We start from the raw sequence: 14,975 nt of genomic DNA, 5'->3' as shown, positions 1-14,975 counted from the left end.
AAGCTATTTGCTGATGATAATGTATATAGTTATATAGTAATTCCTTTGTCTTCATTGATATACATGGTATTCATGCTGGAAAAAGAAATGTTGTGCACTGTAGAGAAATTTTACAAAGAGCAGAAGCTTCCCAGAGAAGAAGAAATTCTGCCTTAAGGCAGCAGCACAATTCCTACCTGAACTTCTAGCCTGCCGGCCTGTTCTACAGGTTCCTGAGTTGCCAGTCCCCTTAATTTCATGAGCTGATTCCTTAACGTAAATCACTTTTTACATGTGTGTGCACACACACACACACACACACACACACACATGTATATATTCTATTGCTTGTATTTCTCTGGAGAATCCTGACTTGTACAGTGATACTAAAGCAAGTAGTTACTTAAGTCATACACCAAAGTGGTAATTACTAGCACAAGGTTCTGAATATGAGAAGTGTTCAAATAATACATGTTAAATGGATCAGTAAGTAACACATAGGAGGTTCAGTTAATATGAAAGTTGATACTGAGACCTTGAAAGTAAAAAAAAACCCACAATTTTAGCTTTATGACCATATTTCTTCATAATATTAGAATAATTTAAAAATAAATAGAATAGTCATAGTTTTAGTCTAAAAAAAGAGAAAAATTATCCCATTCCCTCCCCTCTGCCCAACTCCAAACTTGAAGTCACATGTCTATTTAAGACTCTGATGGTTTTGTATTTATCATTAGCAAGTAATGATACAGGTTTAGTCTTAACTTTCACACATAGTTTTTTTGCTGCCCTCTGGTGGACATAGTTCATTAAATAAAACGTATGTATATGTATCAAATTCTATAGATGACATGATTTCCTCACTGCTTATGTTCCCAAAGTTCTTGTCTAACTTTGAAATTCCAAATGCATTTTGCAGATAAGAAGGAAGATTAGCATCTTGGTTTTGCTTATAAATTTCTATTTTAATATATGAAGTACTTAAAATATGGCACTAAAAGTAACAGAACCTAACAGAAAGCTGTGGTAATGGCCCCATAAGAAAATGCTTTGAAAGTTATCACTTGGAAATCTAGTGACTATTTCCCATGTTGTGGCCTGGATAGGCTAAGTGGAATTCCTTGGATCCCATGCCTAGGGATGTCCCTGTTGGCTGCAGATTGCCTGAGACAGTGAACCCAAGACTTTCCAGGAAGGGGTAAGAAGGGAACAGTGGCAGTGCTCAACCATGAGGAGCAGGATAAGAAACCAAGTTTGACAGAAATGGTGATCTAAAAATAAGCTGTCTAATGGGATTGGTGGGACAGAGTAGCACCAAAGTTAAGGGAAGGAGTAGTGAAGAAGGGTTGAATGGTAAGCGTTGTGTTGGAGATAGTTTGTACCTACTTATTCTCAAGAACTAATTGTTAAATTTTTTTAAAACCTTGTAAACCAGTTGGTAAACATAGACATTATTAAAAATAAGATAATATAAACATACATTAAAATAAATTGTCTTTAAAACTAAGGTAATGCAGGTCCAGCCGGCAGCATAGCCATTGCATATGCTCGCTTTCTCTGCCTCTGTTTCCCCTGGAAGAAGAAAAGAAATAAACTTAAAAGAAAGGATGAAAATAAGCAATAAATAGTATTTAAAATCTATTTGGGATAAAAATGAAGGCAGAACTGAGAGTGCTATGATAGAGTAGTGGGGCAGGCCAAAGAGCGCTCTCTGTATGATGTTGGTGGAGTTCTTGCTGGTGGTTAAGGCTGAGGGGTGAAAAGGAAGAGGATGTGACATTGCAGAACACAGTGGATCTGGAAGTAACGTTTACTGACTGATCGAATGGGGTAATGAAGTAGTATTTGTTGATTGATTAGTGAAAATGATGTTTAAAATTGGGGGTGGGAACATTTTTTCTTCTAGGTCCATCTCTTCATTACTAAGGGCAAGCAAGAGGGGACAAGTGTGCTTCCTAGACAGTGATAGTAACAATTGGGGATTCTTGCCCCCTTTCTCATCAATACTATGAAATTCTAAATATTGTTTAAATACTTGTGATCTGAGAAATCTCTGAAAATCATATTTGCTGGCTGGATCAGAACAATGTTAATGTAGAGATGGAAAAGAACAAAGTGGATAGCATGGTGGGATCGGCTGCATTCTATCAGATCCCTGCCCTGGGCAGCATGCCTATGTGAGAGTTTATGAATCAGGAATAAACAGTCTGGAGGTTTGGAATTTTCTTTCAACCATTAATCTAGAAAATTAGACAGCAAAATCCATGGAGTATGGTTTTACTAACTGTTGAGAGTTAGAATGAAATTAAACTACCTCAAGGACTGATAATAAGGTTTTTGAGACTAAGGAAACTGAATTCTTAACTCAGTTGATTTCTCTGTGAACTCCCAATGTCCTTAAAAGATGTGGAGTTTTTCTTTTCTTTAGATTTTTGATACAGGGCCTGTGCTCTTGCCAGAGAGACAGAGAGAAATTTCCCTGCTCCCTAGTAGGGGTGGCCATGCCGCAATCCCTTTTTCTCCATTCTCCTCTGGGACCTTAGGCATACACAAACACTTATCCAGCGTGAGTTTTAAGCTGCTGGGTTTGTGACTTGAACCGCGGTCGACTACATGATAGTCTAGCAACTTAACTATTACTGCATATGCTGGTCCTGACGTGGAGTTTTTAAATGAGAGATTGTTTTAACAACTTGATAGAAGATCTGAGGTGGGAAAGCAAGATAGAACAGGAATATAAAAATCTGCTTTCTATGTCTTCCACGGATGTGATGTTTGAATATCTGTGAGATTTTAGAAAAATATAGGTTAAGTTCATACTCAAAAGAATTAAAAATAATTTTTATTGACATAAATAGCTACTGCATAAAGTGTGCTCTAGATGAAATACGTAAGTTAGTTATTTGCTTAATTTTTTTAGTATCAGACATTAGACAACCTGAAGGTATGCATAAGAAGTCTGTCACTGGATAATACAGTAAGGCTTCTGGGGAACTTCTGCAGTAAAATGCCAACAAAATAAATCCAGAAAGCAACCAAAGAGTTTTCTTATAACATTTTGTTAAATGCATATATTGTAATAATGTAGCCTTGCATTTTACCAAGCATTTAATATACACTATCATAGTTTGATAAGAATTTCCAAAGGTCGTTACTGTTATATTCTGTTTTTTATAGACAAAGAAGTAGTTCAGAACTATGGAATGAGTTGCTTAAGGTCACATAATTCATAACTAGTTGAAATCTGATGCGAGCCTCTTGAACATCTGTGCACGGTGCCTTGATTGAAGGCCTTAGTGTTTTCCATGGATTTCTCTTTTCTTGTTTCTTTTACTTTATGGGAATATCCTTTTTCTACACCTTGATTCTTGGTGTCACCACCTCTTCTTGCTAAACCAAGCTCCCTCTCTGTTCATAATTGAATTGAAATCCCAGTCCCAGTCCTTATCCTTATATATTTTTTCCATATCTTACAGTTTTGGAAAATTCATCCATCCAAGAGAGAATACCTTTTTGTTTAAGACTGGGTCATTTTAAACACTAGTTTCTGCATAATTTAAATCCCATTGGTAAGAGAATAAAACATATCCCACTGTATATTGGAAAAGAAGATCAAAATTAAATGTATACTATTATTGTTTAGAAAAACTTCGGATATTATCTCTAAAACAATAACCCTCTGTAATATCTCTTGGGGCCAGCAGGTGGTGTGGTGGTTAAAGCACTGGACTCCCACACAGCTGACCTTGGCTTCAGTCTGGACCTGGTGACCTGAAAATCATGGCGGGTATGTGTCCAGAATTCTAGGAGAATGAAGAAGAGATGGAAGTATGGCTCTATCTCCAGTGGGGTGATTTCTCATTTTTTGTCTCATTTATCTCTCTGTCTCTCTCTCTGACAAGTGCACACACTCTGTAGCAAAAATTAAAACAAAAAAACAAAAAACAAAAAAATCCCAAACCAAAATACTATCTCCAACTGCTGGCTGGGAAACAGAACAAGATTATATTTATGACTGAAAGTATGAGATCTGAAAACAATTTCTGGACATAGTCAAATGGCAAACTCACTTAGGCAGAGGAGTTTTTTAAATATAAGAAAATGATATAATAAAATGCAAAGGAAATCTTAAAATATTGAAGGTTAGTTGCTAGCTAGAAAGCAGGTGAGCCTGAGAATTGGAGGGTTTCCCTGAAAGGAGTAATTACACATCACTTCCACCTGGTGGCTCCTTGACATGAAGTGATTCCATCTTTCCTGGGGCATTTCTGTGCAAATCGCGCAGTAGTCGACATGAGACACTGACGGTACCTTACTGTGGGCCTCTGCCCCTCCTGGCAAGCTGGGCGCTGACAGATTTATCCCAGAAGAATTAAAGCACACAGAATACACCTTTTTATTATGAAAAAAATAACACTGGTACTGAGAGGGACTGAGAGGACTGGGAGTTACCAATCAAGTGAACTCCAATGGAAATACCATCCGTATCAGGAAAGAGAACAATTGGCTGGGTTAATTAACTTTATTATGGTAATTATAATATTTGCGATGTGTGTGTGCATATATGTGCATGTATTTAACAATTATTTATTTATTTCTTCAGAGAGAGAGGATTAGAGAGAGAAATAGGTACCCTAAATAGGGTCTTTTTTGAAAAAGAATTATTAATTTAATTTTATTTACTCATTTATTTATTTTAATTTGACCAGAGAGTGACAGAGAGAGAGAGAGATAGAGAGAGAGAGAGGAAAAAAGAAGAATAAAGCCACTAGGTCCAGGACTGGAACTGTGGTTGGCCATATGGGTGTCTCCAGCACCTTAACTGCTGCTATGATCCACCCCCAGACTCAGCTGGCCTGGATCACAACATTGCTTGTGCCCAGTGTACTCTGGAGGTCCCTGGGATGTGGGTGTAGAACATTTCTCTTATTGGTTGTTGCATTACTACTGTTCTACCATCTGATTTAAATATACATGCCTATTAAAGAGAGAAAAATAGAACAACAACAACAAAAAATCACACATTGTTATCATTTAGAAGCTTCTTCCTGAGCACAAAACTCTTTCTGCCCCTTGTAAAGGTATTTTTATTCCTTCTACCATAAGCCATTTTGTTTTTTTTTCTTAAAAGTATTAGCACCTAGGTTTATATATATTATATGTGGTATATATTTAAGTTTGTATATTTGCATATGTGGTTTATAATAATTATATATCCAGTGTGTATTATATGTATACATATATACATCATATCGTTATTACAATATTCTAATTAAAAATTTCATTTGTCAGATTTGTGAAGTCCTCCAGATTAAGCAGTCTTCCTTATCTTTGTATATCAAGAAGCTAACATAGACCCTGACACTTAATGAGCATATGATAGGATGGAATAAATCTCAAATAGTTAGAATAATAAGGTTTGTCTGTGTTAATTTTATCTTATTAAATATTGATGAAGGGTCATCGCCATTGGAAAGAAACTAAATATATGAAGGACCAGCAGTTGGCATAATGGCTATGTTGCTGCACTCCCATGGTTCAAATTTTGGACCCGGTGGCTTAAACTCATGCTGGGCACGTGTGCGTGCATGCCCAAAATCCTCAGAAGAGAATGGAGGAGAAGGGACTGCAGTGTGGCCATCCCCCCGGGGGATGATTTCTCACTCTCTGTCTTTTTCTGGTGAGTGCATGCGCCCTATAGCAAAAACCTCCTCAAAAAAACAAAACAAAACAAACAAAACAATAAAACAAAATATATGAAAAAATGTTTTGAAAGAATAAGAATGTTTGGTTTGGATTCTTAATAGAAAATAAAGTTTTTTTTTTTTTTTTTGAGAGATTTTTGCTATAGGGCATGTGCGCTCGCCAGACAGAGAGAGACATAGAGACAGAAAGTGAGAATTCACCCCCCAGGGGGGATGGTCACCCGCAATCCCTTCTCCTCCATTCTCCTCTCGGGATCTTGGGCACGCACACACAGGCGCCTGGCGTGAGTTTTAAGCCACCGGGTCCGGGACACGAACCGCGGTTGACTACGTGGGAGTCCAGTGACATAGCCATTACGCTAACTGCTGGTTCCCAAAATAAAGTTGTTTTTAAAAATAAATTGTTAAATGAGAACTCATTTCACCTATCTTCTGGCAATTATTTTGATGTGGTGGGATAATATATATTGAGATATAAACTGATGCTTGCTTTCTTTAGGATTTCCTAACCAGAAACAGATTGGGAAGTTCTAAAGAAGAAAGTGAACATTTAGGCATTCTGCCTTCATTGCCCCAGGGAAGGGATAACTCAGATAAAATAAATGACAAAAGAGTTAAGTTCTTGGCTAATCTATTTCCATTTCCAGAACTTAGCAATAGATTTGGAAAATGAGAAAAAAGGTTGGTTTTTACTGCTCTGATTTTATGAATCAGGGAAGGAAGACAAGAGGCTAAACAACAGGGGTTAGAGGTGTCGGATCACTGAGTATAAGAGGTCAACGCTTTTTGCTTCCTTGCCTAAAGGATGAGGCAACCTCAGGTAGGCTTGGAGCCCCTGATAATCAGGTGAACAGTGCTGTCCTGTCCTTGATTGGCATTGTGTCAGCTTGAGAAAGCCAACTATTACCTTTTTAAGTGTTTTGCAAGCTTATTGGCATCATGTAGAACTTGAAATCAACTGTGGTCAGAGTTTTGCTCTATGGAAATGGGCAAATGCTAAAACTAGATCACTCATGCCATCCTAGAGAGCCAGTCATCAGACTGTGACCAGCATCCTCCTGGATCTGCCTTTTTTTTCCCAGGAGGAGCCTGAGAAAGTAAATGGACTGTTAAGGACCCACCATCTTCTCACATTTCACAGCAAGTGTGAAATTCGCTGTGCGATGTGCCCAGGGCGGTGGGCCTCCACCAGCCCTCCAGGGTTCCTAGCTGTCTCTTTGTACCCTGGGAAGGAGAAGAGCCATTTCTCTGTATTCAGAAACTGGACAGGTAATATATCTCCAAGCCTAATCGTTTACCTGAAGTACCTCAGTGAAGGGAGACAGAACATGTGTTTTCTGAGCGACTTGAAATGGGCATGGCAGTGATTGAATAAGTGCCACATTTGAAGTATCTTCAGGTAGTGGCCAAATGACATGTGTCAGGAACCTGTAGCTTTCAGTGACCTCAGACAGATAAGCAACATGAATCTTGAAGAACACTGGTGTCAACAGATGACAAGCCCACATCTATAGGCCTTTCTCTTCACTTTCATCTTATAGCATAATTCTTGAAGTTTCCAAAATTTAAGCTTGCTTCCAGGAAAAAAATAGGAGAAGGATTGGTATTAGAGTAAAGCAAATGAGGCATTCATGAGGGTGAAAAATTTTACTAGGTGCCAAAAAACTCGGTTATCAAGGTAATAATACTTTTTTTTTTTTGAGAGGTTTTTGCTATAAGGTGCATGTGCTTGCCGGAAAGACAGAGAGAGACGGAGAGACAGAAAGTGAGAAATCACCCCTGAGGGGGGATGGCCACACCGCAATCCCTTCTCCTCCATTCACCTCTTGGGATCTTGGGCTCGCATGCACATGTGCCCTGCGTGAGTTTAAGCTACTGGGTCTGGGACTTAAACCGTGGTCGATCGACTACATGGGAGTCCAGTGACATAGCCATTATGCTAACTGCTGGTCCCGGTAATATTTTTAATGCCATATTTAAAACATCAGAATTAATGCAAAAGTACACAATGAACAAAATATTAAAATTCTTAGAAAAGGCAGTATCAATATTATTGAGTTTTCCTTTTGCCTCAGGCTCTGGTGTGGCCACCAGGAGCATCAGTACTGTTACTGATCCAGCTTCACTCGCCTTTTCCTAGTCTTGGGAATGAGGTGAGTTGGGGCAAGAGGGAAGGTGTTGAATTGTTTGGGATTTAGTTTCTGAATGGAAGCTTGAAGTAGTGAGTTGTATTTCAGAAGAATAAAGTTCTACCTTTTTAAAATTTATTTTAAATTTTTTCCCCCAGAAGGCATGTATGTTCACAAGAAAGAGACAGAGGGAGAAAGCATTCTCTTTAAAGTGTGGTCACACTTCAATCCCTTCTCCTCTATTTTTCCCTCCTGTTGGAATTTTGGGTACACATGCATATACCTCACGTATTTTTTAAGAAGCTGAGTCTGGAACTCAAATTGAGCTGTTGACCGTGTGGGACCCAGCTCCCTTAACTACCAGACAATGGACTGGCACAAAATTCTCTTCTTGCATATGTGACTTGTGGGTTCATATTTTCATTTCCTGAACATACATTCTGCTGTAAGCTAGGCTTGCATCCACAACTAAATGTTGTATTTTATCTTCATACAGAATTAAATATTAATATGGAAGTAAATATTACTTGTTGGTAATAGCTGAAGCTAGGGAACATTTATCCTTGTATAAACTATGTTGCCACTTTCTCAGGTGGTTTCAAATCTGTAGATCTCTGTCTATACACACACACGTATATATACATATATACACATCTTTCTCTACATATAAACATTTTATTAAAGTCTACCAGTTTTTCTGGTTCTAAAGTTAGAGTCATTGATCTTAGGATCCCTCAAGCAATTTGTCAAAAATGACAGATATATGTTTTGACCAACAATTCCATAAATTCACCTTTCACTTATTTTCTCATGTCAGTGTCTATCTCATCTCTCAGCCTCTATCATTTCTAAAAATGATGAAACAAAAATAGCTAACACTTTATTAGTCTAACTATGTGCCAGAAACTTTGCATTTCGCCTTATTCATTTACCAAGACAGCTTCAGAAGAGAAGGACTACTGAAATATCCATTCACAAATAAAAAAAGTACTGAGCCTGAAGATGGCCACAGGGCTGGCAGATGGCAGCCTCACTTCTATGTCTGTCTGGCTCCAAAGCCTTCATGCGTCAGGGGATTTCAAAAAGTTTGTGGAAAAATGCAATTCAAATAAGGTTATTTTGTAGCAAAAAGTTCTTGAAATCAATGCATAATTTGTTCATAATACACATTTTCTATGAGTTTTTTAAAGACCCCTTGTATACTCACTGGTATGGTCTGAATGTTGTCCCTGTAAAATTCACATGATAAAAGCTGATACTCAATGTGATCATATTAAGAGGTGAGGCCTTGACCAGGTGATTAGGTCATTAGGCTCTGCCCTCATGAATGAGATTAGTGCACTTATAAAAGAGGCTTGAACCCTATTGACCTTCTGCCATGTGAGGACTCAGCAAGAAAACACCATCTATGAAGAACTGGCACAGATGAAAGAAAGAATCGATGCTTTGATCTTGGACTTCCCAGTCTCCAGAACTGTGAGCAGTGAATTTCTATTGCTTATAAAGTACAGAGTAGAAGGTATTTTATTTTAGTAGGTCAAATATACTAAGACACTCATGGTGCCAAACTGCCAAATCTAGTGCCCTGATGCCTCATGACAGGACCCACTGGTCTCTTTCTCCTTACTTCATAGATGTTTTCCTTTTATCTTAGAGTAGAAGACTATGTATCATTTTACTTTGTAGGGGCTATTTTATCTCTACTTGTTCCTGAAAACATAATGACTTAAAAAACCATGTTTTTTTAATAAAAATATCTCTAAAAATGTCAACAGATAGTATGGGTGATGAAAGTGAATAGAAAATCAGAAAGTATAAGGAAAAAATTCTTAATTTTTAGAAATGAAAAGTAAGATTTATAGAACAGGTGACAGACTGATGATATTTGTGAATTATGTCAGGAATCTCTCATTTTTAGGCAGCGGAAATGCCACTCAGGCAGTATTTTAGGAGATGGGCTTATAAATCTGCAGATGGACTGGGATTTAGAGATGCGGGAAGCACAGAATGTACAGGGATGTGAGACCTCTCTGAACCAAGGCCAAAAGAGGGGAACAGTCTCAAGGTGAGGCCACAGAACCAAAGTAAGGCTGAAGAAATTAAGCAAAGCAAGTGTGTAAGGATAGGTGCCTTAGTCTGTTCAGGCTGCCATAACAAAATGTTACCAACTGGAAAGTTTATAAGGTACAGACATTTATTTCTCAGAGTTTGGGAGGCAGAAAAGTTAAAGACCAAGGGAGGGCAGATTTTGTGTCTGGTGAGGATCAGCTTCCTCAGTGACATTTGTCTTCTCACTCTACACTCACATGGCGAAAAGTGTAAGGGAGTCTGTCTTAGGCCTCTTTCATAAGGGCATCCATCCATCCATCATGAGGGCTTCATTCCTGTGACTCTCCCACCTCTCAAAGACCCCATCTCCTAATACTGTCACATTGAGAGTGAGGATTTTAACATAAATATTTTAGGTAGACATAAACATGTAGGCAATGGCAATGGGAGATACATATGTTCTTTGCTCCTATTCCTAGCACACAGTTCCTAGAACCCTTGGAACCTTCAGAGTGATGAGATTTATGTTCTGTGCGATTATTACTGACTGGGGACCCCTAGACAGTTTCAGAATAGGATTTTGTGGCCAGAAAAACCAAAGCATGATTAGAGATTGGACTTTTCAGTCCCACATCTGACCTCTGTGGAGGAAGAAGGGGCTGGAGGTTGAGTTCAATAATCAATGGCAATAATTTAATCAATCATGCCTACATAATGAAACCTCCATACAAGATCTCAAAAAATGATATTAGAATTCCCTGGTTGTGTACACATGGAAATGCTGGAAGGGTGGCATGCTTGGAGAAGGCATGGAAACTCTGCAGTCCCCCTGCCCTTGAAATCTTCCCCTACAAACCTCTTCTTTTTCATTGCTCCTGAGTTGTATCCTTTGTAATAAATGGATAATAGTAAGTAAAGCATTTTCCTATTCTGTGAGTTGTTCCAGCAAAGGTTTCTGGGTACGCCCAGTTTACAGCAGGTTGGTCAGAAGTACAGAGACATCGGACTTGTGACTACTGTCTAAAGCTGGGCAGATGATCTCGTGAAACCAAATCTTTAACTTGTGAGTTCTGAAGCTAATGGCAGGTAGGTAGTGTTAGAGTTGAATTGTATTGAATTGTGGGCCACCTGGCTGGTGTTGGAAAGTAGAAGAAGGATCAGAAAATATACCATATATTTGGTATCAAGAAGAGGAAAAAAACCCTATGTATTCAGTGTCAGAAGTGTGAGTGAAAACAGTATTAATACATGACTATGGTCTGAGGGGATGTATTTCTCTCTACATCATCTTTTTTTTTTTTTTTCAAGAGAGATTTTTGCTATAGGGCACATACACTTGCCAGAGAGACAGAGAGAGCGAAAGTAAGAAATCATCCCCCCAGGCGTGGTGGCCATGCTGCAATCCCTTCTCCTTCATTCTACTTTCGGGGCTTTGGGCATGCACGCACACGTGGCCAGCGTGAGTTTTAAGCTGCCAGGTCCAGGACTCGAACCATGGTCCACTACATGGGAATCTAGCAGTGTTAATCACTACGCCATCTGCTAGTCCCAATCTCTCTACTTCTTTGTTGAAGGTGACATTTCTGGGAATGGTTACATTTCCTTTGTATAAAGTGCTTAGAGAATAGTATATAATGAATGGTAACTATTATTATTAACAGTGTTTAAGAAAAGCCTGAGTCAGTAAAGAGTGAATCAGAGGAAATTCAACATATTCTGCTAGTGGAAAAGGGTCAAAGGCTCAAGATACAGAGATATAGAAAAAGATAAGAATTTAGTGAGTCTGTGACTTGACAAATTTTGACACTATTCCAAGGGCAGTGGGAAGTGCTTGATAGATTTAACATAAGGAAGTTATATGTCTGTTTTAGAAAGTATTGGTGCCCTTTTTACTTATTTATTTTAATTTATTTTATACATTCAATTGCTATCCATCACTTAGCTTGTAAAGTGAATTTACCCAACATGAATACTTTATTCAAGTTTCTTCTTCCTGGGCTTGCTACCAAGCTTTATTTCCAATCTCCCTAGCAGTTAGTGGCCATATGCCTGACTTCTGGCCAAAGAGATGTATTAGTGTTCACAGAGAAACAGAACCAATGATGTCTGTGTCTGCATGTGTGTATAATATAATCTACATATAATAAGGAGATTTATTATAAGGCATTGACTCAAATGATTATATAGATGCTGGCAAGTATAAACTCCGCAATGTGGGCTGCCAGGCTCAAGACCCAGGAGAGCCAATAGTACAGATGAAGTTCAAAGACAGTTTGTTGGAGAATTTCTTCTTGCTTGGAAAGAACAGCCTTTTGTTGTGTTCAGGTTGAATGAGGACCACTTATACTTTTTTTTTTTTTTTTTGAGAGGTTTTTGCTATAGGGCGTGTGCGCTTGCCAGACAGACAGAGACAGAGGGATAGAAAGTGAGAAATCACTCCCCAAGGGGGAGGGCCACGCCGCCATCCCTTCTCCTCTCAGGATCTTGGGCATGCACACACAGGCGCCCAGCGTGAGTTTAAGCCACCGGGTCCAGGACACGTACCACGGTCGGATACGTGGGAGTCCAGCAACATAGCCATTATGCTAACTGCTGGTCCCAGGACCACTTATACTTTGGAGGGCAACCTGCTTTACTCAGAGTTCACCGATTCAGGGGTCTGGATGATGGTTCAGTTGGTGATGCAGTGCTGTGCAAGGCAGACCTACATGAAAAAGTTATGGGTTTGGGGACCAGCAGTTAGTGGCGTGGCCATCCCCCACTAGGTGGTGATTTCTCACTTTCTGTCTCTCTGTCTTTGTCTGTCTGGCGAGCGCACACGCCCTATAGCAAAAACCTCTCAAAAAAAAAATTAAAAGAAAAAGGTTATAGGTTTGTGTAGAGAGACCTCCCTGAGCACGTTGGGCACATGCACGCCGTCAGGGGGCTCAGACAGATCCTGGGGCCTCACCGGGTCGGACTCCTCCAACTAGGGGCACCTATTTTTCTGTCTGCCTGTCTCTTGCTCATGGAAGAAGGAAAGAAAAAAAAGAAATTTTTTTTTAAAAAAGTTCATCAACTTAAACGTTAATCTCCTTTTAAAAACCCTCCAACTTGACAAATACACTTGATCAGAACAGGGAGTGTTGAGCAGAGGTGGAGTGCCCCTTACAGGCTAGGCGTCTAAGCCTTTCATGCATACTCCTCCATGTTTTGGTTCTTTACTCCATGGCAGGTGGCAGGAGGATCTAAAATAGGACTGTAAACTTTAGGGGATGAAGGAGTCACTAGAAGGAAGAAAGCTGGGTCCCTGAAAGACTACCTAGGTGGAGCAGAGCTTTCATGTCACCTCTGTTTTTCACTGAACTGTGACATGGGTGAGAGAAATAAGCATGTGTTCTGTTAGGTTCTGGATCACGGTTGCTTATTACAGCAGTTATTGCATCCTGACTGATGCAATCATTCTGGCAGCAGTGAAGAGAATGTGTTGAAGCAGGCAAAAGCTAGAGTGAGTTAGGAATTTGTTGTACAAGTCTAGACAAACGATAATGTAGGTCTGGACTAGGGTGGTGCAGCAGGTATGCAGCAGATGTCTAAATCAATCATGCTGCAATTAGTAATAAGCCTTTAGTGCCTTTCCAAATGACCTCAGTGCACAGTCCGAGTTTCTATTTTTTTCAAGGGAAAATAGAAGTTGATTGAGTGTCTGAATTCATTTCACAATAAAGAAAACCTTATGAAATATAGTGCTATTTCTTTTTTTTTCTTTAGTTCACATCTGACTTAAAATAAAAAAGAGTTTCAGGCAAAGTTAAAGCAATAATGCCTAATTAGGAGGAAGATCCCAGTGTAGCAAGAGTGAAGGAAAGAAGTGAAACAGGGAGGGATAAGAAGGAAATTCAAGGTGATACACTACCTCGGCCACTACCACGTGTCTCTGAAGAAAAACTGTGTGTCAAAGGGACCAGATGGTGGCACAGCAGGAAGCAGGACACTCTGCAAGGCTGACCCTCAAGGGCAAGTTCTGAGTTTGTACCCAGAGATCTCTCTGAGTGTATCAGGAACATGCGTGCTTGTGATCTAGGTCGGGAGCGTATCAGAGCAGTGAGACCCTGCTGGGGATTCTGTCTCTGTCTTTGTCTCTCCTCTCTTACTCTTATTTTCTGTTTCTTTCATTCATGAAAGAAATAAATAAAGAGAACTTAAAAAAAAAAAAAAAAAGAAAAACTGTGCCTTACATGGAGGATTAGGATTAGAGAAAAGATTTATCTACCAGTTCACTCATGTCTCCTGCTGGTTAAAGACCATCTCATAGGGCATTTGCTGCACGGGCTGGCTGCTGATGTAATGGAATAAGCAGGAGACTAGAGAGCTGGGAAGCTTGGACTTGGTTGTCATGGCTGTATTTATTACAGAGCAAGAAACCAATGGCCCAGGAGACAAGAGAGGAAGAAGAATCAGAGGAAGCACTCACGATGGGTTGATAAATGTGATTTGGAACTCAATTATGGTATCTCTTGTAAGAAAATTGTTAGCATAGTTGTCAATGACATCCTTTAAATATAGAATTGTTCTAAGCCACATATTGCCAGTGTGGTGTGATACCATTATTGCTTTTTGTATGGAAATTAAGCAACAGTTGTTTCAGTAGGTATCATGATATGGGGCAGCATTACCCACCATGTCTTAACTTTAAACTTATTCTCATTTTTCTTTCTTTCTTTTTATTTCCAAAGGGTATGTGCACTTGCGAGAGAGAGAGAGAGAGAGAATTTAACAGTGGGGTGTGGTTATGCTATGATCCTTTTTCCTTCATGTCTCTATCCTATTGCAATCTTGAGTGCACATGCGTGCATGCGCGTGCACACACACACACACACACACACACACACCCAGCATGTTTTCCTAGCAGCTGGGGCCCAGATTTGAACCATGATTGGCCATCTGGGGTCTGGTTCCCAATGCACAGCACTTAGCTGTTGTGCCATGGAACCAGATCTTAAGTTTACTCCTTTACCAAATGCACTGAGATGTAGCTCCTGAGGTTTTTCATGATACAGAGCAGACTTGGTGCTTTTTCTGTCTCTTTTCTTTGCCAGAATCTGGCTTATCACACTGAATTCTTTTTTTTTTT

At 39.4% G+C, this 14,975-nt stretch overlaps 1 pseudogene; it reads left to right on the top strand.

Annotated features, from left to right (window-relative positions):
- The window catches only part of LOC114005580 (la-related protein 7-like), a 51,635-nt pseudogene that overhangs the window by 11,137 nt on the left and 25,523 nt on the right, over nucleotides 1–14,975 (top strand).

This window comes from Tupaia chinensis, unplaced genomic scaffold (assembly GCF_000334495.1).
Source record: "Tupaia chinensis unplaced genomic scaffold, TupChi_1.0 Scaffold144041_1, whole genome shotgun sequence".
Lineage (NCBI taxonomy): Eukaryota > Metazoa > Chordata > Mammalia > Scandentia > Tupaiidae > Tupaia > Tupaia belangeri.
This window is presented reverse-complemented; position numbering and strand designations above follow the sequence as displayed.